At 47.2% G+C, this 24594-nt stretch overlaps 1 long non-coding RNA gene across 1 annotated transcript; it reads left to right on the top strand.

Annotated features, from left to right (window-relative positions):
- The first annotated feature begins 3784 nt into the window (after positions 1 to 3784).
- Positions 3785 to 11957, top strand: LOC116764797. Its single transcript, XR_004353015.1, has 2 exons — positions 3785 to 3862; positions 11433 to 11957. It is a non-coding gene; the product is annotated as an uncharacterized LOC116764797 (long non-coding RNA).
- Positions 11958 to 24594: the final 12637 nt, after the last annotated feature.

Here is a 24594-nt window from a genome sequence, read left to right as displayed (position 1 = left end):
GGAACGTTCTCAGCCCCGGATCAGGGTGTCCTCATGTAGCCCGTTTGCACCTGGAGTTGCCGGGGCAGTGCCTGCCCCATCTCTTTTATGTCCTAATAATGCCGCCTTTCCGGCCACCCATTGAATCGGGTTCCTACTGCATTTCACACTTGGATTAACTCAATCATGCAAATGATGTCAAGCCTAAAAGAAATCGGGCTGTGGGCAAATAAGAAATGCTAATAAACACTGAAAATACGGCTCAGAGCGGGATGCTCCTTTGTGACACTGCAGCCCGCGGTCCTTAGATTCCTGTGCTCGGGTCGAGCAGGGTTTGGGAGCTGTAAACAGGTTTGAGTTCTAACATAAATAAAAACCGCAGGGCTAATTAGACTCCCAAATCTTGATTTCACCTCTTTCGGTGGAATGGACTGCTTCCAACAAGATTAGCAGGATAAAGTTTCCCATGTAAAGCATTCCTTGGAATATTTTTGTTTGTCCTTAGCAAGCGGAGATTTCCAGGGGATGCTGTGTAGGTTTCCTCGGGTTCCTTCCTGTATAAACACCATGATGTCTTGACCCCAGGGCCCTGGTCTCTCTATTTGGAGGGCCCTCTATCAATAACACTTGTCCAGACCCTAATGGCCTTTGAAGGCCCAGTTAAAACAAAATCTCTTAATTCAGAAAGCTTTCCTGATGGCTTTCAAGAGAAGGGCTTCCTCCCTGCCCTGAGCTCTGCCCTGTTCTGCTGGGTTACCGACATTTACTGTCTTACATCTTATGCTTTTGTGCACACGGAGCTCCCTTCTGCCTGAAATGCAGGTTTCCTGACGGAGCAGCTGTGCCATCAAGGTATCTCCTGCAGATCTACCATCACAGCTTATCCTCACCCTTGTGGATGGTCAGCAACTATTCTTAGAGGATTTACTGGGAGTTTAGGTGGTGGATGAAGAAAGGACCACAGTAGTAGAGGCCGATAGAGTTCCTCATCCTATTCTGCTCACATGATTTGGTTTCAATTCTCCCCAGGCAGAGAACGTTAGGCAAAGAAAGGGACCCACTTTGTTTGCTTCTAAACAAAAACCAGGGAATTCCCTGGCGGTCCAGTGGTTAGGGCTCCAGGCTCTCACTGCAGGGGCCGGGTTTGATCCCTGGTCGGGAAAATAGGATCCCGCAAGCCGCGTAGTGCAGACAAAAAAAAAAAAAACCACCCTAACTATTGTTTTTAGTAATTTATTTATTTTTGGCTGCGTTGGGTCTTCATTGCCCCATGCAGGCTTTCTCTAGTTGTGGGGAGCAGAGGCTACTCTTCATTGCGGTGCGCGGGCTTCTCATGGCGGTGGCTTCTCTTGTGGCAGAGCACGGGCTCTAGGCTCGCAGGCTTCAGTAGTTGTGGCACACAGACTCTGTAGTTGTGGCCCGCGGGCTCTAGGCTTGTGGGCTTCGGTAGTTGTGGTGCACAAGCTTAGTTGCTCCGCGGCATGTGGCATCTTCCCGGACCAGGGCTCGAACCCGTGTCCCCTGCACTGGCAGATGGATTCTTAACCACGGCGCCACCAGGGAAGTCCACACACCAAATTTTTAAAGAACCAGATATGCACAAGGAGGTGCTGGCCCCCCCGGAGACCCTCGGAGGCATGATTCCTGCTAATCCCAGTCTCCAGGGGGTGAACCCCACACGCAGCAGGTGCAAGGTGTGACCCCTGCTCCCTCCTGAGTCCTCACTCTGCTCAGCACCGGCCTCGCTCCAGGGTTCACCTACTTTGCTTTAAAGCCGTTGACCTAAGGCTGCCTTCACAGAAAACTTCCTGTGTCCAGGAACATGAAGTAGGTTTAAGCTTATTGAACACAGACACTACACTTAAAACTTCTCTGTATCATTCACAGCACCCAGCCCAGAATGGAGCTCAAAATGATTAGTCGAAGAATTGCCCCAACCAGTGGAATAAGTTGACCTATCTGGACCTCTCTCCATCTTTTCTCCCTTACTTCACCTCACATGCCCATGACCTGTCGCTGGAGAATGCAGCGTGGAGAGAGCACAGCTTGGAGTGGACAGTGCTGTCCGTAAAGATGACGATGACGTCACTAGTAACAATTTTTTAAATTGAAATCTAGTTGATTTCCAATGTTGTGTTAGTTTCAGGTGTACAGCAAAGTGGTTCTCTTATACACGTGCGTACATATTTATTCTTCCTCAGGTTCTTTCCCGCTATACGTTATGATAAGATATTGAGTAGAATTCCCTATGCTGTGCAGCAGGTCCTTGCTGTTTATCTGTTTATGTACACAGTAGAGTGTGTATGTTAATCCCAAACTCCGAATTTATCCCCCCCTTCCCCGTTGGTTCCCCTTTGGTAACCATACATTTATTTTCTATGTCTGTGAGTCTATTTCAGTTTTGTAAATAAGTTCGTTTTTGTCGTATTTTAGATTCCACATGTAAGTGATACCATATGCTATTTACTTTTCTCTGTCTGACTTACTTCACTTATGATAATCTCTAGGTCCATGCATGTTGCTGCAAATGGCGTTATTTCATTTCTTTTTATGGCTGAGTGGTATTCCATTGTGTATATGTGTACCACATCTTCTTTGTCCATTCATCTGTCGATGGACATTTAGGTTGCTTCCATGTGTTAGCTATTGTGAATAGTGCTGTTATGAACATAAGGGTGCATGTGTCTTTTCGAATTACAGTTTACTAGCAACAGCTTTGAGAATAACTTTCACTGAGGGCTTCCTATGGGCCAGGTGCTGTGCTTGAGTGATTGACACGCATTATCTCATTTAACCCTTCTGACATCCTGTGGGGCAGGAGCTAAATTATTGTCTTTATGCCTCATACACGCAAGGAATCTGGGAGGGTCAGAAGTGTGATTTCAGACCCCAAGCCCCAAACCAGCAGGAAAAACAGTGTTTCTCCTGGTCCCACGGTCCTTCTCACCGGTAAGGCTGCACTGGGCACAGAGGCAAGGCTTTGAACATACATTTTCTTAAACATGGTCATTGTTTTCGACAGGAAGACTGGAATGCCACCGGTCCTTTCCCCTATATGCAGATGTCAGGAGTCTGCAGAGTTCATCCGAGGATCTATCTCCAAGAGCCATGAGTTTCATAAAAGAGCCATAATAGTAGACTTTAGGCCACATTCATTTTTACCTTTCTGCCCCTCTGTGAGAAATACTGTCAATAACACTCTCCACCATAATCCTTTCCATCTTAAACCCACTCACTTATACTTAATGTCCACCAAAGTAGGTGGGTTAAAAATAGCCTCTTGTTCTCTCCCGTTCAAGGTGATTGGCACCCCTTTTTCCATTCCAAATGAGAGAGAAAATCAAAGCTCAGCTGTGAACCCCTTCCAGAGGCTTGTTGGAGCCGCACACACACCCCTGACAGATACAACAGGGATTAATGAGCCGTGACCAGAAGTTTGATTTTTCTGTCATGTGCTCCCATCCGTTTTTAATAAACAGAACAACATAAACTCCATTGCCTGCTCTGCACGGCTTCCACCGAGCGGGCTGCTCCTGGCACCGTGAGTGTTGATCTGAGTTGTGATTCTAAACCACCGACAAATGTTTTTACGAGCCCCTTTGGTCGGCTACTCTGGCGACTGGCTCTGCTCCCCCAGACCCACTTCTTTGCCTCTCTTCAATATGGGCCTCTCAGTGCTTTGCCAGGGGAAACCGTCAAGTGTAATATCACATTTACAACTAAATGGCTTCAATTTATTGTCACCGGTGTAAAAATGCCAAAATACCCACTGTTTTCCCTTTAAGCCACGCTGTGTGCTCTTTTGCAGAAGGCTGTCTCCTGCAAGTTCTGGATTTGGAGCCAAGGCACGGAGAGAACTTAAGTAGCAGATGGTGGGAACCAGGTACGGTGGCGGGGCGACACCTGACATCATGGCACTCATCCTCTGTTTGGATGAAGCTGTATTTTGTGTCCGTGTGATATCTATTCTTACCCAAAATACTGCTTACCAGAACTTGCTTTTGTCCGCATTCACCAAAAAATTGCGTTGCTCAAAAAAGGAGATGTCCGTGTTGTAAAAATGATTATGAGTTCAGCGTGTAGTTCTTTCTTTTTCTTTTTGGCTTTGCAGAACACACTAGGATTTATGTGGGCCATTTTCTTCTTTATTCCCCAAGATAGTTGCTGAGAAAGACTGGCTGCCTTAAACCCAAGTGACCACAGGATGTCACCAGTGTTCCATGAAAATTCCACCGAAAGGGCATTTACCTGGTAATGCAAAACTTGTTTCTTAAAGAAGAAAGGTCAGAGCACACACGTGTGGTCACACCTACAATTTCAAATAAAATCTGGGTCTGCAGAGGCAGCCTTGGCTTCATCACGTGAAATCAAAGCCAATCTGAACCTCGACTGTCCTTGAAGAAGACGTGCCACCTACTAGTAAACCAGTAAACTTAACAGCCCAGAGCTGCTATTTAATTGTCCCTGAAGAGAAGTCACCCTGAGGTGGAGTTAATAACCAATACCAGATCTTTTTTTTCCCCCCCTCACTTTAATTTTCTTTGAAAGCTTCCTGCTCAAGCAATGTGGTGGCCAACAGCTAATGGAATTCTGTGTTGCTCAGATACCTTCCTTGGACTGGAATGTTTAGCAAATCCCCAAAGAAAGGTCTAAAAGAGCCCGGAAGAGAAAAAATTCAAAAGGAACATGAATAGAATCTAAACTTACCAAGGGAAGAAATTTCAAAATGGAAATTAGTTAAATAATGAACCCGATCCTCTCTTGCACTAAGGCAGGAGGGACACAGCTGTGGTGCCAGGGGCAGTTATAGACAAGGTGTTAGCTGTGAGGTGAACACAGCGGGAGACCCAGAGTCCATCGGTCACTGAAAACGAGAAAGCAAAGTGAGGGACTCTACGGAAGACATACAGGTGATGGGATGGGAGGAGTCAAGCCAGCAGGAGACCAAGGCACCCCCTCAGCTTCCTTCCTGGCGGGAAGGACCCTGGTTCAAGGAGATTCCTGTTGGTTTATGTTATCAAAGCTTCACTGAGTTGAGTCAACAAATGTATCATCCTCGCTGGTTCCACGGGCGTCATCCTCACCGTTGTTTGATTGTAACCGCCTACATTCTCGGGGGGTCTGTTCTTTTCAGAGAAGCGGTCAGAAAACCCACACCGCTTCATCCTAGGGATGGTCCATCAGGAGTCTGGATGGAGTGTGTCTCCCGGTCTTTCACTTGTGTACCCGTGTGTACAGATCTGAACTGCTGTGATTTGTGAAAATTTAATGCAGGCAATGTTTTTATTGGTATGGAGGCTGCTATGGGCGGAGTGTGTCCCCCTGCCTGCCCTGCTCCCAAATTCATACGTTCAATTTCTAACCCCCAGAGCCGCAGACTGTGACTGTGTCTGGAGACGGGGTCTTTCGGGAGGTAATTAAGTTAAGATGAGGTCACTAGGTGGACCCTAGTCCAATAGGGCTGGTGTGCTTATAAGGAGAGGTTAGGGCGCAGACAGGTACAGGGAGAAGATCCTGTGAAGATACAGGGAGAAGACAGGAGAAACAGCTCTGCCCACACCTGGCCTTGGACCCCCAGCCTCCAGATCTGCGAGGACATGCATTTCTGTGGTTTAATCCACCCTAGTCTGTGACCATTTGTCATGGCAGCTGTAGCAAACCAATACAGGGGCTAAAATATCTCAGCTTGGCAGCACGAGTTGTGTAATTCTGATCACAGTGTCTTCGGTTAAACGCAGCTGCTACTGTAATCACAATGGCCCACACCAGCTGAGAACTTGGTGAGTGCTGGGTGGTTTACCAAGGGGATTACACGCGTCAATCGCGTAATCACCACAGCAGCCGTCGGAGGCTGTCATCCCCACTTTTCAGATGAGAGCACTGAGGTGAGGAGTCCTGCCCCGTGGGGCTCCGGGGCCCACACACCACCTCTATGAAAGGTGCTCCGGCTTGCAAACCATGGGGAGGAAGGATCCCAGAAAGGGGGCTTGGGTGTAGGGAGGTTGCAGTGTTTTCTTCATAGTCCTGTCTTTGATCCACGAATTTCCAACAGACCATTTTAACTTTGTGTGGGGAGTTTTGAATAGGATACACCTGCCCCAGGGAGTGCGTGGGTTACCCAGAGTCAAGCTGGATGCCCATCCTTTGAATCACGGAGTCACCTTCCTCCCCTTTTAGGGCACACTCACATCCACAGGTGGTACCTTCCGAATTACCTAACCCCACCAGTTGCCATGAATTGCACTGAAAGGCCAGGCTGACAGGAGTGACAGGGTACAGGTGACGTTTAGTGAGTAGTGACGGACCCTGGGGCGCAGACTCAGATGCTGGCGAATCCAGGATTCACGTGGAATCCGAGTGTTGTGGCGCCCGATGGGCCCTGTAAGCCCTCGGGTCCATTTAATTGAATTCATGGCTCTGTTACGGCGTGGACTGTGGGTGCTGTTAAGGCCTCCACCTCCCCAGACACAAGCTTCCCCGCTGGGCCCTTTGGCTCCGTCTACACGGCAGATTCTTATTGCCTCCGGAAGGGCCGTGAGCCCCTCCTTCAGCTGCCGTGGAAGCTGGGCCTGTAACTTGCCTGGGTTTGCACAGTAAGTGGCCGGACCAGTCGAGAGGCTGGCTTGTCTCGTGGTCAGTGCCTCATGCAAATATCCGGATTTATTTTTAAAAAGAAAAGAAAGATAAGCTGATAAGTAATTGCTCTCACCACGGAGGAATTTGCTGCCTAGGAAGGGATTCACCGTGGAGGCTCCTTTAAATAGGAAGCTCCCTTGGTCCTGGAAACAGATTAGCTTTACAGAAATTCAGTTTACAAGCCTGTATAACGCACCTATTTTGTAAATCGACAGGGGCACCCAGGGACTCAGTACACACCAAGTGGGTTCAATAATCACCCCCGAGAGGGTAGCTGAGGGAGGGGTCACGGGCACCTGGGGAAGGGCTGTGCTCCACGGCTCTTGAATTTGAGGGGAGCTGTGCCGAGCGCCCCAGGTGCGTCATGCCGCAAATCTTATCACAGCCTGGTGAGCTGAGAACGAAGACTGTCTCCATTTCACAGGTTGGGACACTGAGGCACGGAAGGAATAGGTCACTGGCGTGGGGTCAGGTCCCTCATGGACCCAAAGCCCTGTGAGCTTCAGAAGAAAACAGGGACATTAGCTTAACTCTGAACTTGGAATTAAAAGAATAAAAAACCGGCAGCTAGACGTCCACGGACTCAAAAATAGAGAACACGTTGACCTTCTGCTTTTGAAATTGTTCAGTAACGGGAAGCTGATTTCAAACTTGACTTGGCAGAGTTTGGAGGAAGACAGGCTTATTTTTAAAAGGCACTCGAGGTGTTTTCAAGGCAGCGCCATCAGTCTGACGTGGGAGGGGAGAGATGTGAAGGAGGTGTCTTTAAACATCTTATAACTAATTTGTGTAGAAAGTAAAATACCGAGAGAATCCACAGCGTTTTGATAATTGTAGAGTATCACCCCCTTTTCAAGGATTAGCAAAAATATTCAGGCCAGTATTTGTTCAACTCAACCGTTTAATTACGTGAATGTCTCTTTCAAAATATCCTCCTAGGGTCTCAGCGGATACGTGTGAGTGTTCTGTGCCTTGACTTCTGTATAATAATAATAAGTGAAAAGTAAACACAATTTGGTGCTTAAATAGCTTTCCTCTTTTCCTCGGCCATCCGGGCCTTCACTTCATTTAATTACTCTGCATCCCCCCTCTCTGCGATGCTTTGGGAGGCTGGAGATGTCCCATGTGCAAAGGCGCGGTCCGTGTGACACTGGACACTGGATCCTGAGGCTGAGGTGCAATCTTTCTGGACACATACTTCCTCATTCCTGGGTGTGATAAGAGATTTGGTAAGTTGTTAGTGGCTTCTGCCTCTTTGAAGCATCCCTGGTGTATTTCTCTCTGTGCTGGATTCACCCGCTTAGAGAAAGCAAACGATTTATAAAAATCGCACAGCACGGCGCAAGGTTCGGGTGCGCGGCTGGATGTGTTCTGCAGTTTGCCGCTGTGGTGGGGGTTAATTTCTGCAACTGAATATTTAAGCCTAGTAACTTGCTTGGGCTTCCGTGTTGTTCTTAATGCACCGAGCAGCTACACTCACTAGGTCCTTCCTCTCTCCCTTCAGCTGTGTGTGTGTGTGTATGTGTGTGTTTCCTCCCTGACCATCCCCTAGTAGAGAATCGTGGGGCTGGGGGCCGGGTAGAGGCCGAGGGGGCACAGGCCTACCTTTGATGCCCTTTCCAGCGTGGCGCTCTGACTAATGGAGACTGGGTCTCCCCTTCTCCAGAGATGGAGCCCATCGGTCCCTGGGTCCCCACTAGGCCACGGGCACCCAGCCTGCGTCCCGAGTGGATGACTTCTGGCTCACTGTGCCCTCCCAGCCCTGGTGCCAGTGGCCGTGAATAACCTTGCTTTTGTGTGTATTTATTTTATTTTGAATTTCTCTACCCTGCTTCTTTCCACCCACAGACACCCACGGCCCACCCCTGCTCACCGGCCCCATGCGGTGATTTCTTGAAATGTTAGATTCTTTCTTCCTCTGTCCCCCCCACCCTTCCAGTTCTGGAAGCATTTTGTTTCTGTACTGCTTTGTGAAGCTGGTGCTGAGTCCAGATCCTTGGGGCTTTAAAGTTGAATTAATTATTAAACAGGAAGGGAGCAGTGCTTTCAGCAGACGCCAAGTAACTCTACTGCAACCTGGCACAGCTTTTCCCCACCCTTATGCTGTGGTTTGCTGAGGGCGACTGGCGATTTTTATTCTAGTTTTAATCAAGCATTTCTGTAAGTTTTCAGGCGGTTAAGATCTGGCAGCCGAGGGCTGGGGAGGGGTCAGTCCTCACCACCTTCTGAGCATTTTGGCCAAAACAATTTTCTTTCTTTTAAAATCAGAAGCACTTTCCCAGTTTGGAAATCAATCTGAAATCGCCCACTCCCAACTGTTCACCTTTCCTGAGAACAGGGTGGGCTTTTTCTCGAGATACGTGTGTGTGTGTGTACAGATATACGTTTTGCCATACATACATCTACATATATAAGATGTGTTTATATTAGTTCCTGTTTGTGGAGAATGTGCTTTTCGAATAAAAACCATCGAAACACTGACTTCATTGCCACGTGACTGTTATAATCATTGCTTTAATTTAGGGGTAAGTTGACGGTATCACACCCTGTATTTAAAAATAATAATAAAGACACCTGCAGAATCTCTCAATTTCCTGAGTCTAGGCATTGATACTTTTCAGAAACTCACAACTCGTCCGCGTGGCTGGCCTGCTTGGCCCCAGTGCCGGGCATGGGCGTCCTCGCAGAGCTACAGGACTGAGACGGTGGCAGTGTTTCCCAGAGAAACCCAAGCTCATATCAAAGGATCAATGTAATCGCTTGAAAGGGCCAGCTGCCCTCATGCCGGGCTCCCCATTTCTTTCCACAGGGCCTTTCCCAGTCTCAGACGACTGGCTTTCCGCAGGAAGCCTCATAGGAAGTATGCTCGGCTCCACTGAGCTTGGCTCCGTGGCCGGGGCGGACAGCAGTGCAGGCTGCAGGGTCAGGGGAGCGGGTCTGTCTCTAGGTGCAGCTGGGCGCATAGGCAGGAGTATGAAGCATGCTTGGGAGGAAACGGAATAAAGATTTGGTTAAAAATCTCAATGTTCATGCATATAAATTTGGAACAGGGTTAAAAGCAGTAAGCCCAACGCACACTCCTGCAGCCCTCCCAGGAACCTTGGGTCAGGGCTGCCTGGGCGAATGCCAGGACGTGAACCCTGCACGGCCAAACTCCCTCACGACGTGTCCGGGAAACTTGCGCTGTGCATATCCTTTATAGTCTCAGAACTTTGTCAAAATGAAAGATGTCCTGTGAGCCTTGCTAGCCAATTATTATTTTGAAATGTTTCATTTCCCTTTAGGGATTAAACAAAAAAGGATTCTTGCCGACATTTCTTATTTTTTTAACTATATAAAATGTTTTCCTCAAGTATATTGTCTACGTCTTGACTGTATAATTTCCATCAGTCAATACATTTAACTACAATAAACGAAAACATTTAATTACAATTACATGCAAAAAAGTGTGATCCATTGGTTCCTTTGGAAAGGTTACTTAGAAAAAGCCAGATAAATGTACACTTCCACAAATTTAACTAAACTCAAAATTTCAACCACCTCTCCTATATTTTCCCTGAATCGCCACCTTTTCCGATGACTGACCCGCTCTCACTGTAACGCCGTCTGACTTCTGACCTCCGTGCTGTGGTGGATTAGGGGGCTCCCACCCCCAGGGTGTCCTGTTTGGTCGTATTATTTAGGATGGTGTAATGGCCACGTCGTAGTCACTATGCTTCTAAATAATTTAAAACCCAGATTAAAAATGACATATTCCTCACCAACCAATATTTGGAAAATATATGTATTAAATGAACAACTTGTGTCCCATTTCGATCTTTGTGTCCCATTTTCTTTCTGGAAAATATATTATGAGCTGGGTTTCAAAGTAAGTGATAATATTTCTGGTCTTTGACTAAGCAAAGATCCTCGTCCTTTTTGTTTAAAAATGGGTGGACACAGGAAACACCCACGGAGAGTGTGTAATACAAAAATTTCAAAAATAGTTTATTTAAAATAACCTCCCAGAATCTAAAAACAAGTGGATACATGTATATGTATAACCAACTCACTTTGCTGTACGCCTGCAACTAACACAACATTGTAAATCAACTGTATTCCAATAAAAATTTTTAAAAATCAATCACTAAATAAAATAAGAAAAAAAAAAAAACCTCCCAGGAGCTGGCCTAAGTCTTCCGGTTTAGATATTACAGCACACTTGAAAAGACCTTCGTTGGACCATCAAAGTAGACAATCAACACTGTCAACAAACAAAAAAACAAATATAGAAAGAATGCAGAGAATATTAAAGACGTACATGGCTTTTCCAACACCTTTTATTCCCCCAGCTTTAAGGAGAACTCCAAGAATACCGTGTGTCCCAACCTACAGTTTCCTGAAGGCTCTCTCCCTTGACCTCCAGAAAGAAAGTTAGGAAATGTGTGTTTCTGTCAGATTTGTGTCAAATACGTTCCAAAAGAAAAATGAGGCATTCCCATTATTATGAGGACCGTTTACTGGACGAGCCGCCACCCTGCCTTCCTTGCTATTCTGAGCTGGTGGCATGGCCGCTGTGCTGCGTGAAAGGCCGGATTCCGGGCAGAGTCCAGCCTCCCGCCCTGACGCCGGTGGTCTCTGCAGGTGTATGGGCCGCAGCCCTAGGCAAGGCTGTCCCCGCCTTCCCCAAAGGTCTCGGAGAGCCCTTCTGCAGCCCAGATGGTTCCAATTTGAGGCCTCCACTCAGTGCTGGAACTGGATTGAGTTTCTTCCCTGAAACCAACAAGACCTGCTTCAGCATTTTGCTTGGATTAAAATATTTGTCCCTTTTTTCACAGGGCAGAAGGAGGACTCCTGAAGCCTCCGAAGGAAGGAAATCATTACAGGGCCCTACAGAAGTAGGTCATGTGCTACAGCTGCTCGTAGTTTAAGAGGAAGAAACATCGGCCCTCAAACCTGGAGCGCGACTCTTTCCAAATGCTTGTGAGCAGCCCAAGGAAAACATCCTTCCGAGGCTTATCTAATAACCAGCATCTGTAATCGTCTCAATGTGCGCTCGGGGGTCCTTGGAGTTTGCACCTACTTCCCAGGGCCGCCGAGATGCTGAAACAGAAAACAGCAACATTTAACCGAGGGGATTTAGTAGTTTGTGTTAAAGCTGATATGGCCCATTAGGGGCTGTCATTTTTGTAAACAACGAAGACACGTTACCCTCTCGTTGGGTGTGAAGTTGCTCTGCGCCGGACCCGCAAACATTCGGTAACGGTCTGTAGAACACGCAGCAAAGACGATTAAGGCACCACTTGAAAACGTCTGTCTTCCTCACATATTTGGTTTCTTGCTAAGTAAACTCATAATGATCATACACGTGGAAGCATATGCTTACATTATAAAAAATAACATGAGTGCATTTCATTAACAAAAATCAAAGAACAGACATCCTTATAAGTGTTTTGGGTTCCTGTAAGCTTGGGAAATATCAGAAGTGATTAGTTAAATAAAGAGCACAGTTCCTGGTCTTCAGTTCATATTACAATAATAGAACGGCCACTATTTTACGGTGCTTTAGGGCACATAGAATTAACAGCTTACGACGCCATTGAAGGCAGAGTGACAACCTTTGAAAGCTGTCAATAAAAAAGTTTCCATACAATCTATTTACTGCAGAAATAGAATATTCTGCTTGCTGGGATTCAGATTTTGTTTTTTTGGACTTTATTTTTGCATCGCAGCGGGCACCAGGCAGGGACAAGATCTGAAGGGCTGTACCCTTTTCGAGACTAACTGGATGCACTTGAGAAATGAAATCTACTGGACTCTCTGACTTTGTAAGCGGAATTTGCTCGCTTTCTGTCCCTTTTCTTTTAAAGACAAATGACTCTTTTGGATAGGTTTTAGGTTTAGCTGCACCTAACATTTCCTTCTGTGCACAGAGGGAAGGGTTTGGGGGTGAGGGGAGGTCCAGATTCAAATTATTCTCGTTATTCACAGAACCTCGAAAGCCCCCCAGTGATGCATTTTGAGAAGTAGCCTCGGGCAGAACTTGCTATCAATGAAGGCCAGGAACAAAAAACATTTAAAAGCAGATTACAAATCCCTCCTAACAAAGCAAAATCAAATCACTGATCAATAAGTGCAGCTGGGTTTAAATTGTTTCCTTAAAAAGGCTTTAAAAACTTTTTTGAATGAGAGGCTGGAGGCTGAACCTTTTATGCTTTGGTGCAAGCTCCTTCTGGAAAAGTCTTTCCCAGCTCTTTCCAGCGAGCCCTCTCTTGGGATGAGCTGGAGCTGCTCTCTTTCTGCTTAACTCGGGCCCTGTGGCTGGAAAGGCTGGCAACGGGGTATCCAAGAAAGGAAAGATTTTCTTTGATGTATGTCAGGCGCTCCAAGATATTTTAGCTGCTCATCCCAACAGCATAGCTGGATTCCCCGTGGTCATCTAGGAACACTTTGTGAAATGCCCAAACTGGGTGGCTATTATTACTATAAAATCAACTTGGAACCTAAAGAAAACTTTCAACAAAAAAGGCCCCAGGGGCTTCCCTGGTGGCGCAGTGGTTAAGAATCCGCCTGCCAGTGCAGGGGACACGGGTTCGAGCCCCGGCCCGGGAAGATCCCACATGCCGCGGAGCAACTAAGCCCGTGCGCCGCAACTACTGAGCCCTCGTGCCACACCTACTGAAGCCTGCGCACCTAGAGCCTGTGCTCTGCAACAAGAGAAGCCACGAGTATGGGAAGCCCACACACTGCAACGAAGACCCAGCACAGCCAAAAAAATAAAAACAAACAAATAAATAAATTAATTTTTTTTAAAAAAGGCCCCAGACTCTTAGGTCACTTCAGCCACAAAAAAGCACTGGCTAGATCGTGGCTTGTTATCCAGATCGAGGTCATGTGGAGGACGTGGAGGGGTACCTCGCAGCGTCATACGTGACTCGGATGCCTGCTCTTTTAGGGACTAGATTCAAATAGCGCTTTTAAAAACAAAGGGAGAGGGCTTCGCTGGTGGCGTAGTGGTTGAGAGTCTGCCTGCCGATGCAGGGGACACGGTGTTCGTGCCCCGGTCTGGTAAGATCCTACATGCCGCAGAGCGGCCGGGCCCGTGAGCCACGGCCGCTGAGCCTGCGCGTCCGGAGCCTGTGCTCCGCAACGGGAGAGGCCATAGCAGTGAGAGGCCCGCGTACCGCAAAAAATAAAAAGGGGAGAGAGAAAAACGAGAAAACCAATGAGCAAGTGGAGTTCAAATTAGTCACATGTGTCCCAAATGGCACAGAAATAAGCAGAAAAGAGTGCTGGTACATTTTTTTTTTTAATGATTTCATTATCGCCAGACAAGACTTGAAAGATTGTCCAGATGCTATTGGAAAGATAGAAACATGAGATTAAATTTTAAAAATAATAATAATATCACAAATGGTTTCTTGCCCCTGTAAACAGGCGACGTATGTGATCTTTGAAGTTAGGCCGATTTGCAAATCGGTTTATAAGAATGGAAGGTTGCGTTTAGGTAGCAACGTTCGCTCTTGGCCTGGCCCTCTGGTTCTCTCTGTGGACATCACTCGGCTGGGGAGGATGGTCGTTTTAGCAGAATTAGTGGGGTAACCAGACGGTGGGAAGCTCCACGCATACACCCCTCGCCAGGCTGAGTGGTGGTGGGGAAGGTTGCTGCCCGGCGGGGCCCCTCAGACAGCCCGTGTCACACACACAAGTGTGAGTCGCCGGTGGGGACATCCCGTCCCAAGAACCAGCACTTGGGCTGCAGACGTGTTACTTCCCAGCATCCTACTTGACTCAAAGGACTCCCTCCTTTCTCCACGGCTCCCCGTCTCCATAATATTCACCTTGAAGCAATGCACCGCACTATTGCAAAGCCCTGCCCTGCCTCGTGTGGAGAAAGCTCTTCCTTCTCTGAGGTGCCTGTGTTGCTTGTGTGGAAATGATTTTACTGCCTAGAAAACGGAGGGCGTTATCTCTTTACTGCTGTGGGTGCGTCATCTTTCTAAGAAGACGTTAAGCTTCCTGAAGGCGAGGCTTGCAAAGTCTCTGGAAGCCTGCTCAGGGCTGCGATGGCCCAATTGCTCAGTAAAAATCGGTCTATTACTGGATGGTTGGTAACGAAGCTGAAAATAGATGCAAAATGCCTCCATAGATGCTCAGTGAGGTTAAACTCTCATCCGGGGACTCAAAGCCTGCTCAGCGATGGGACTTTCGCAAGCACCCCTCGAAGCAGCCTCTCTCTACGGAGTGATGGGAGCAAAGTCAGCGTCCCTTTCACAGAAATCCTCTGGGAGTGTGAATTTCAATCCGTCCCGGGATTCCAGGAGAGGCTTCCAGCCACGCAGCCATTTCACTCTGTTGATCTAAGACCTTCCATTATCTGGTAAAAGGAGTCACACTCTCGTTTTCCTGAAAGTACCTGAGTTGTTAACACAGAATGGACAGTTCTCGTCTCCTGGTGGTGAGACAGTTCCAGGGCTTCAGCCTTTACTCCTTCCACAGGACAAATGCTGAAGGTCACGCCGTTTCGTGGCCAAAGTGTTATCTGAGCTACTGGCAACCCCAGGAAAATGTCTCCAGCAACAGCCTTGTTTCCGAACGTCGTAAATAATCTCTCTACACAAAAATGTACATGAACACAATAAAAATCAATACAGATACCTGGGCTTCATAGTTGAAATTTTTTAATGGTACTTGCAAAGTAGGGTCTCAAAATTCCATCCATTGGTCTTTTCACTTACAGGTCTTTAAGTTGTACCAAAGGGACCTGTTTCTCATTTCTGGAAATGGAAAGAGATACTCCGTAGAGATGTGTTTATTCTATGAAGCGTTGGTCACGGGGCTGCCCGTGCACCCCAAAACTTTTGCCTTTGCTCTTGGAGTGGCTCACAGGGCGAGGCTCTCATCCATGAACTATCTCAGCTAATGGATGTGCCACTCAAGTCTTCTGTGTGTCGTACAAATCACATTGTAAAGAGGCAAATTAATCTCTTTTGTTCAAAAACAGTTCACCAAATACCTAATAGGTGCAGATACGAGTGGCGGCAAAGCTACCTGCGAAGCACATCAGTCTGAATGTGATCTGCTCAGCATTCCTTGTTTGTGTCGATAACTGGCCCCGTTGACACAGCTGGACCACTGTGTCCCTCAGGGATCCGTTACCTGTTTAAAGACAGGGTCGTCCCCGGATTACCACAGTCTCAGGCAGTGCACACATATCCACTCATAGGGGAGTGGAAATGTAAAATGTAGATGAGCGCTTGGGTCTTTTCTCTCTGTCAGATGCCTGTTGATTTCCTGCTAAATGGCTGTGCTTTGGAGATCTTGGAAGTAGAGGCTGAACACACCTCTTTGTAGTGTGTCTCGCTTTGACTAATCTTTGGTTTGGGCAGCTGCCTCTAAGCGGCTTCAGGGAGAACGTACACAAAGCGAGTGTCATCGTGATGTGAAAATGCCCTGTGGCCGCTGCAGCACTTCTACCTGATTTGAAAGTCCTTCCTTCCACCACCATTTTTCCTCCTGGAATTACCTGCCTTGTTCTCCACGAGTTCTGCCCAGACAGACACCGTGCTCTCAGCAACCCCAGCTCCCTTTCATTCCTGACCAGCTCGTTCTGGCCTGGAAACTTTTTCCTGTGTCTTTCAGTCTCCCCAGAGTATCCCCAACCTGTAACCTTTTACCCTTTCCCAAAATGACTGTTTCGAGTGTTCCTGTAAGTAAAAAGTCTAGTAAGCGACTGGTAAGCACTGCTTAAATAACCGTTGTGAAATAAAAATTATTTCATCAAAGTTGGCATGACTTCTCTGATTGACGAACTATGTTATTCAATTTACTACATTTCTAGGAGCTCTCCGAATTAGCTCCAACGTACATCTGGTGCCTCCACTTTCTGAGGTCCTCTCGGTTCTTAAATACTCAGGTGTCCAGCTTGTACCACATTCATATTCTAATCTGGAACGCAAGCTGCGTGCGTGCCTGCGTGCTCGGCGGCGAACGTTACATTTGTGGACCCCATGAATTCCTGCAGGAGGACAAGAATATGTCCTTTATCGTCATCTTTCTCTCCTTCTTTTTTTTTTTTTTTTTTTGGTGGTACACGGGCCTCTCACTGTTGTGGCCCCTCCCGTTGCGGAGCACAGGCTCCGGACGCGCAGGCCCAGCGGCCATGGCTCATGGGCCCAGCCGCTTCGCAGCATGTGGGATCTTCCCGGACCGGGGCATGAACCCGTGTCCCCTGCATCGACAGGCGGACTCTCAACCACGGTGCCACCGGGGAAGCCCCCTCTCCTTTTTTCATCATGCGTCCCAGTATCACCGAACATCTACAATCACAGAAGTCCTTCAGTAAATGTCAAATTACTGGTAACTTTTTTAGGCAAGATTCTCATGACTTCAATAAAAACATTGCCTGGGAAGAAAGCTAGGATACAGCAGCCTAGTTCTGGACTAATTCAATCTACAGCATGCACGTTTAATAAGAAAGCCTGATTTAAAAAAAAAAAAAGAATTAATCAAGAAAATGAGTAGTTTTAACTGTAAATTTTCTTCAGCTTACAATTTCTAATTCTAAATAGGTTTTGAAATGGATGACAGCATGGTTTGTTATCAGGTAATGTCTCAAGTTTAGTTGAAGAATTTTTTGTGTGTGTTCTAGGAGGGTCATTCAATGTTTACCAAAGATATTACTTGATTATTTTATTTTTTCGTATAAGTATGGATAGGTTTTTAATTCCATTTTTTTCTCTTAAAACTCTTTTGTCTAGGAATTGGACTATTACACACAAAAAAATGTTAGAACAGAAACAAAGGGTATCACTATTTTTCTTACATTCAAGACAACTTATTTTATTCGGAAATAAAGAATTTCTCCATGCATAAAAGATCAGAAAAGAAAATAGTGGAGTCATCCACGAGGGCGAGATGGAGGGAATGAGTTCCCATCAGATGTCCTGGGAAGGCTTTTGAATTTGAGTTTTGAAATTCACGGAGATGTATTGACACAAACGCCCAGTGGAGAGTTACCAGTGTGCTGTGGCTTAACCATTCGGGCTACAGCTTCTGTGTCTAGCAAGGGAGGGAAGACACGTACAAACTCTGAATGAAGGAGGGCGCGGGCTACGATTCATGCGCGGCGAGATTTCTGTAGGGGGATCTCGGCAAGCTTCAGTCCACTATCGCTAGTTCTACAGGGACATCTAGTAAAATCTCCGTGAACTGGTAACAAACCCCGCTCCTGATACATCTGATACCATGGTATTTACCTAGCAGTCAGCAAAAGGAAAAACAACGAACTCTTCTTTTCCTAAGTAAAAGCAAGTGAATGAAAATCTAAATCATCCAAATTGCACCTCAAAAAGGCATACTTTGATAGAAAGAAACAGTGTAAACTGCCTAGTCTGTTGTCTGAATTAAGTACAAATTTACACACCCAAGTGACTAAAATAACGAAAGTGATAGATTAGTGCATTGCTACCTGATCACTGTCTACAATGCAGAACTTATCAGCAGCCTGATTTTGAGAACAATTGCTTGTAGTTAAAGCTGTGCGGGTTACCAAAAAAAAAAAAAATAGAGAAGTCCTTTGTGTATTACACCAATTAATTACTTTTTTTTCAGTGAGAATAGCTCAAGTATCCGTGCTGCTATTTATATCTGACCACATCAGGAGTGGTGGGGATAGGAAATACGCCTGGCTTAGTGGCATTCTTGGGATGAGATTTGCAACTCACGCTTCTCAGCCAGATTTCCCTAAGCACATAAAAAATAATATAATAACATCCATAAGACTCTAACATCAGAAGGCTGTTAAGATTCCTGTTTTCTTCATAATTAATAAAAACAAATACCCAGTCCTGGCTAGACAGCTTGTAAGTCACCTTCTCTTGCTTTCTCCCCACCTGCCGAGGGATTCCAAACACAGGGATGCCCCAGCAGCACCAGCCCCTTTCCTTGTAAGGACCCACGCGTGAGTGTATTTGATTCAGCCTCACGACAGTCCTGAACTTCTGTGTCCATCCAAACTGAAAGGCGTAGTTGGCCCTCCTTGCTCTTGGTGATATGTGGGGTCGGCGGGCTGGCAGACGATGCGGAGAGACTCTGTTGCTGGTGTCCAGCTGCCGCCACCGCCGTGACTTGGAGCCCCTTGCCCTGCGGGGAGACCGCACAGTCACATCACTTATTTCCTCCTCTCCCTCAGTTATAGAGCAAGTTCCGGAGTTTCAGGACACTCCCTGCAGACCAGTTCATGACTGGTTGTACGACCGACAGCAACTAAATTCCTTTCCCGTGGTAGAACTTTCCGCATGTGAATGCATACACAAAACAGGCAACTAGTCAGGAGCGGGGTTCTGTGTCTTGATTTTGAGTTTAGGAAAGACAGTCACTGTAGGAAATGTCAAAATAAATGAGGATATGGATTTTATTGGGGCAGGTGACCACTGAGGGGCGTTTGTCTTTATTTTCTCTGTTTTTCCAAGGGGCCTGTGACATTTCTGGAATGAATGGTCATCTATTGTGCTTAACGATGCAAGGTGGGAGGGGGTCCCACTGTCTAGGGGCAATTCCTGACTCCATCCCTCGTGCTGTAAGATTTTGAGGGACTGACCTTCTCCAAGGTTCCCACAGGACCTGTGTGCGAAATTACAGTAATATCTACTTCATAACTCTGTTGTGAAATTAAGTAATATATATAAAGAAATCTTTACTGTACCAGAGCCAAAAGAATTGCTAGCAAGCCATAGCTATTGTCATCAACTAATTGGATTTTAAAAAATAATAAAAAGTCAAAAATAAATTATGACTTCATGGTATTGTACCTCCAATTCTCATAATCTCGATCACTCCTTTAGATTAAGACTTTATGGCACAGCGGTTAAAAACCCACCTGCCAATGCAGGGGACACGGGTTCGAGCCCTGGTCCGGAAAGATCCCACAGGCCACGGAGCAACTAAGCCCGTGTGCCACAACTACTGAGCCCGCAAGCCGCAACTACTGAAGCCCGCGTGCCTAGAGCCCATGCTCCGCAACCGGAGAAGCCACTGCAGTGAGAAGCCCGCGCACCACAACAAAGAGTAGCCCCCGCTCACCGCAACTAGAGAAAGCCCACGCGCAGCAACGAAGAAGACCTAATGCAGCCAAAAATTAAATAAATGAATAAATAAATAAATTTATATATTAAAAAAAGACCTTATGGCAGAAGATCCAAATTAAACATAGGCTTGGTTATATGCTTAGGACATTTTTCTGGAAGGACACACACAAAACTGTTCATAGTGATTTCTTCTGTGGAAAGGGGTAGGCTGGGGGAAAGAAGGGAAACTCTTCTTTGTCTTTTACAAGTTTCTGTAGAATGTGAATTTTTACTGTGCACCAATACGTATTTTACTTCACAGGAATAGATGCATACTTGGAGGTGCCCTTTCCAGATTGACTGTCAGAGCCCAGGATTCTGAGACAAGATTGGTGTAAATGATGGTGGAGCCCCCGGACCCCCTAAGGGCATCGTGGGGACATGTAGGGGACACACCATGGCACTGGAGCAGTTCTGGGCCCCAGACCCCCTCGCTGACCTCGGCACACCCTCATCCAGGGAACACGGCACACGTGACTGGTGCTCAGTCAGACCTGATGTCCAGACACTGGGAGCTGTGTGCCCTTGGGGAAGATACTGGGCCTCTCTGTGCAGCATTTTCTTCACTGGATTCTTTTGTCTTTTAAAGGAGGCTCATTTGAAAAGCATCTTTCTTTTAAAAAGATAGCCAGTGAGGATACTTTTTCACTCCTGCACGTCTCCACTTCCGCGTGTGCCGAGAATATTCTGTTAGCTCTGCCGTCGGGTGAGGTGGGCTTCCTCCTCTCCTCCCCTGACTCCCCTTCCAGGTTACTCATGAATTTTTTTTTTTTTTAATTTAAAAACATGCTGTATCTGCCAGAGTTCAGTCCCTTTCTTTCTCCCCTCCTCTTCTTTTCCTTTCTCTTTCCCTTCCCTCTCTTCTCTGTGTTTGCATCTTAAAGCTACCGAAGGAAGCATTCCCAACCTGGTCCACAATGGTTTTATAAACAAACAAAAGGACTCCCCAGCGGAAACTCTACCTCAGCCTTGGAACCCTTTGTGTCTGGGTTAATCTTCTCCGATTCCGTGGAGTGGAGGTTCAGAACTGCTGTCAGGAGCTACTCTTCGCTGTAAATGAGGAAAATGAATAGACTTTTCTCTTTAACCCAAATTCTAGGCTAAATCATCACTAACCAATCAGCTTTCCTTTGTGGCCTTACTTTTTGCAGTTTTAACGTTATTTGGGGGCTTGAGGATTTTTCTCTTATGCCTTCTCTGGGTTCTGCAGGGTGCACGGTTTAGCCTCCAACTCCACACATTCTAGGGAGGTTCTGGTTGGTACGGAGGGGTCCTCTCTGCCTTCTTTTGCTTCTATTTTGAGGATTAGAGTAAGGGGTGAAGCCCGGGGAGCCAGAGGAGACCTTGGGCATTTATCATCCACCCCTCTTCAGTCTTATTTCCAATCTCCCGGCACATCCTTCCAACACCCCCCAGGATGTGTCTATTCTCATGGAAGACTCTTCTCAATGTATTACCATGCAGTGATCTGATATGCAAGTCACCAAAAGCATTTGTGGATAAACACATAAAGTCTTCCCTGTCCTAGCACGAGGGGTACCCCAAACCCCCCAACAAGATGAAGTCTGGATTGGCCGGGGCAGAAGTTGGTGTCCCTGGTTCTTTGTCACTTGTAGGCACAAGTACAAGACCCAAAGCAGGAAATCCCGCATTGCTCTCAGGTAGATGGGGGAGTGAAGATTCGCTTTTTCAGGAATGACCTTCCAAGGGCTTTGTGGTGACACTTGGATAGAAATTCCCTCCGCGTGCTGAGCTGCTGGACTGCAATGTGTCTGCAGTGCAAAAGTGGCCTTATCCATCATGTCCCGTACTTTATAAAAAGCGTGCTGCCCTTAACAGATACACAGGACTATGTTCATGACACCCTAGATTTAGGAGGAAGACGTGTAGAACTAAACACTTTTTACAAAGTGGCAAAATTTGCATGTGGTTTCTGGAAGCACTGAGTGGTGTGAGTGTCGGGGCCTCCGTTTCATAATCACACAAGGAGAATGACGGCAGCTCGGAACTGAGACCAAGAGATACAAGATTTCAGGAGAGTGGCAAAATCAGTTCAAAAGAGACAAGGTTGGGTCAGAAGATGGAAACGTGAGGTTACCAGGATCGGAAGTGGGAAGTGACTGGAAAACGGTTTTGGGTAAAGATGGCAGAGGAGGAGGCTCAGTAATTACTTCATTGTATTGAAAACCCTGTTAATGGAAGAACAGACAAAACTGTGAGATGTGACATTTCTTGGAGATGAATCTGACTCTTAACCCAGAGCAATGAGAACTAAAGCATTAGAGGGAGTTGGAAGGAGGCCGTGCGGAGGAAGGGAGAATTTCTACATCCCATAAGTGACTGACTGCTGGAGACAGAAGGTAAGGGTTTGAATTTACCCACCCCCTCCATCAATTTCCTACATAGCAACCAATGCACTTCACCAAAAACTCAGTTATGATCATGGCCCGATCCTAGTTAGAGTTGTCCAGTAACTGCTCATCCTTCTAAAAATCCTGTATCCGTAACATGATCTAGTCATAGGAGACCTACGTCCAGGCTCACCTGGGACCGTCTGGCTGGCGCCTCTTGTCCTGGTGTGACTTTTAACAGCATTACCTTCACGTCCGCTAGATCCAGCCTAGACACCACCCATCAAGCCTGTGCGATCAGCCTCCCGCACGGCCTCCCTGTCCACCACGGCCGTCCAGCTGCCTGTAAGGCAGAGTCTGCTGCTTGCCCCTCTTCTTTCTCTGAGTAACAGAACCCCCCCCCCCCCACCGCTGCAGTTGTTAGCTGGACCCATGATCTCATGGAGGAAGGTGACTTCTCCTCCCCAGCAGCAAGGTGTGGCCGTGGGATTTAGTGCCAGGCAGTCAGATGTGTGCCGACGTGACGGAGGCAAGTTCCAGAGAAAGTCCTTGAAAGGAGAAAGTGTGTCTGTCCTCTTCGCTCTTCCTTATCCTGTTGCCCGGAACAGGGACGTGGACACGAGCCTTCTTGGCTGCAGAGCTAAGAGGTGACAAGGCAACTGTGAGTAGCCAGACGGAGCAGAGAACCACGCCCGGCCCGTGTCACCTACCTTTGGCTTTTACCTGAGAATGAATGCCTGTCTAATTTAACCTGATTGTATTCTGGATCTCTTTTACAGACATGCATCATGTCCAAATAAAACAGAATTTGGTACCAAAAATGTTTAAAATAAGCACACTGTCTTTGTGGTGGATGCCAGTTTCAAGAACTCGGAAACTGTAGGCTGGTGGGCAAACACTGGACAAAATCATCTCCTGCAAACACCTGGCAGGCAGATCACAGAGCATCACGTCGTAGCTCGAGGGCGGGGAAGTTGAGAATTCCGGTGGATACTGGCTGCTTCTTGCTGCTTTTAGCAGAGGCCTGAGAGAGAGAGGAACTCAAGCTGGAGGTAGTCACCTGGCCGGGGTGGGGACGGATAGGGATTTTGTTCTGCAGAGACACGACTCAGTGTCTGAAGCATAAAATCTGTGTTGAGTGAGAGACCGAGGTAAAGAGCCAGGTATTCCGGTGGCTCTAAATGAAGCCCTTGTAAGGCTTTTCCAGGAGACTCTGGTGATTTTCTTTTTGGTTTTTGCCAGACGATGAGAGGGAGAGAGAGAGAAAGGAGGAGGGGGACGAGGAGGAAAAAGGGGAGGGGAGAGAGCAGTGCCGGTCCAGGGTCAAACGCTAGACGGGAGGGCGTGGCCTCCCTTTCAAGCCTGTTGTCTCAGAGGGGCTCAGATCACGGGCACTAAGTTGAGTGGAGAAGTGGCTAGAACTCAGGGCTGGTAACGAAAAACCAAAGGCTTGGGGCTTAGGAACTATTGGTGGTTAGGGTTATTTGCACACGGCCTGACCAGAAGCAAATAAACCAAAATATGACGGGTTTTTGAGGTCACCGTATTGCCAAAACCTGCGAGCACTCAGCCCCTGAAGCCACTCCTGGGCCGCCAAAGGGCGCCGGTGGGAAGTGGGCTGTGGGAGCCCACGGACATCTCAGACCTGCTGCAGAGAAGAAAGGTGACTTGCAGAGGGCAAAGGCCAGGAGCCCAGGGACGGGGCACGGGGCTCCCCCAGACATGGGCCGGGCTGCAGGTGGATCCACAGTGCACACACCTATGAGCGCACACACGCACACACACACTTCACTCCATGCAGGGTGGGTCCCTCTAGAATATGTTATGAATGAATGACCACTGTAAATTTCCCATCTTTCTCTTTCCAAATCCAGAGGGGTGTTTGGGTTACTCTGTGCATTGTCAGTTTGATAGGGCGCCCTAAAAATATCACCACCAATGTTTACTGTGTCCCGTTTCTGGAGGCCAGGAGTCCGAGGCCAGGAGGTCAGCAGGACTGGGTCCCTCTGAGAGCTCCGAGGGAGGGGTCTGTTCCAGGCTCCTCTCCGGCTTCTGGAGGTTTGCTGGCCATCTCTGGCTTCATGTTCACATGGCCCAATGCCTAGATGAACGCCTGCACAGAGGAGGCTGTCAAAAAACACTAGCTGAATAAGTGACGTATGAATGAGTGGGTTCTCTAATCAGGAGCTCACGTGAAGCACCCAACCTCTCAATATCTTGAGCTCTTCATGGTGAAAATGAGTTTTTTTATCTTAAAATGAGGATTAAATAAAGTCTTCTGCATGCAAGTGCCTTATAAACTATAAGACATGGCACAAATACTGGGTTTACTTAATTATTTGTGTTTTCTACATGTTCTGGAAGTGACCTGGGGCCTGGGTGGTTTTGTTTCCTGGGAAGGGCAGCCCTGCGGTCTGCACACCCTCTACCATGTTGCCTAAGTGGTCATTTACTTTAAATACAGAGAGGCTGGTAGGATGTCCCTTCCCCAAAGTCAGTGTCACCTGTGTCACTGGAGCCCA

This window comes from Phocoena sinus, chromosome 13, assembly GCF_008692025.1.
Source record: "Phocoena sinus isolate mPhoSin1 chromosome 13, mPhoSin1.pri, whole genome shotgun sequence".
Lineage (NCBI taxonomy): Eukaryota > Metazoa > Chordata > Mammalia > Artiodactyla > Phocoenidae > Phocoena > Phocoena sinus.
The sequence above is the reverse complement of the archived record's forward strand: the minus strand, read 5'-3'. Positions and strand labels throughout refer to the sequence as shown.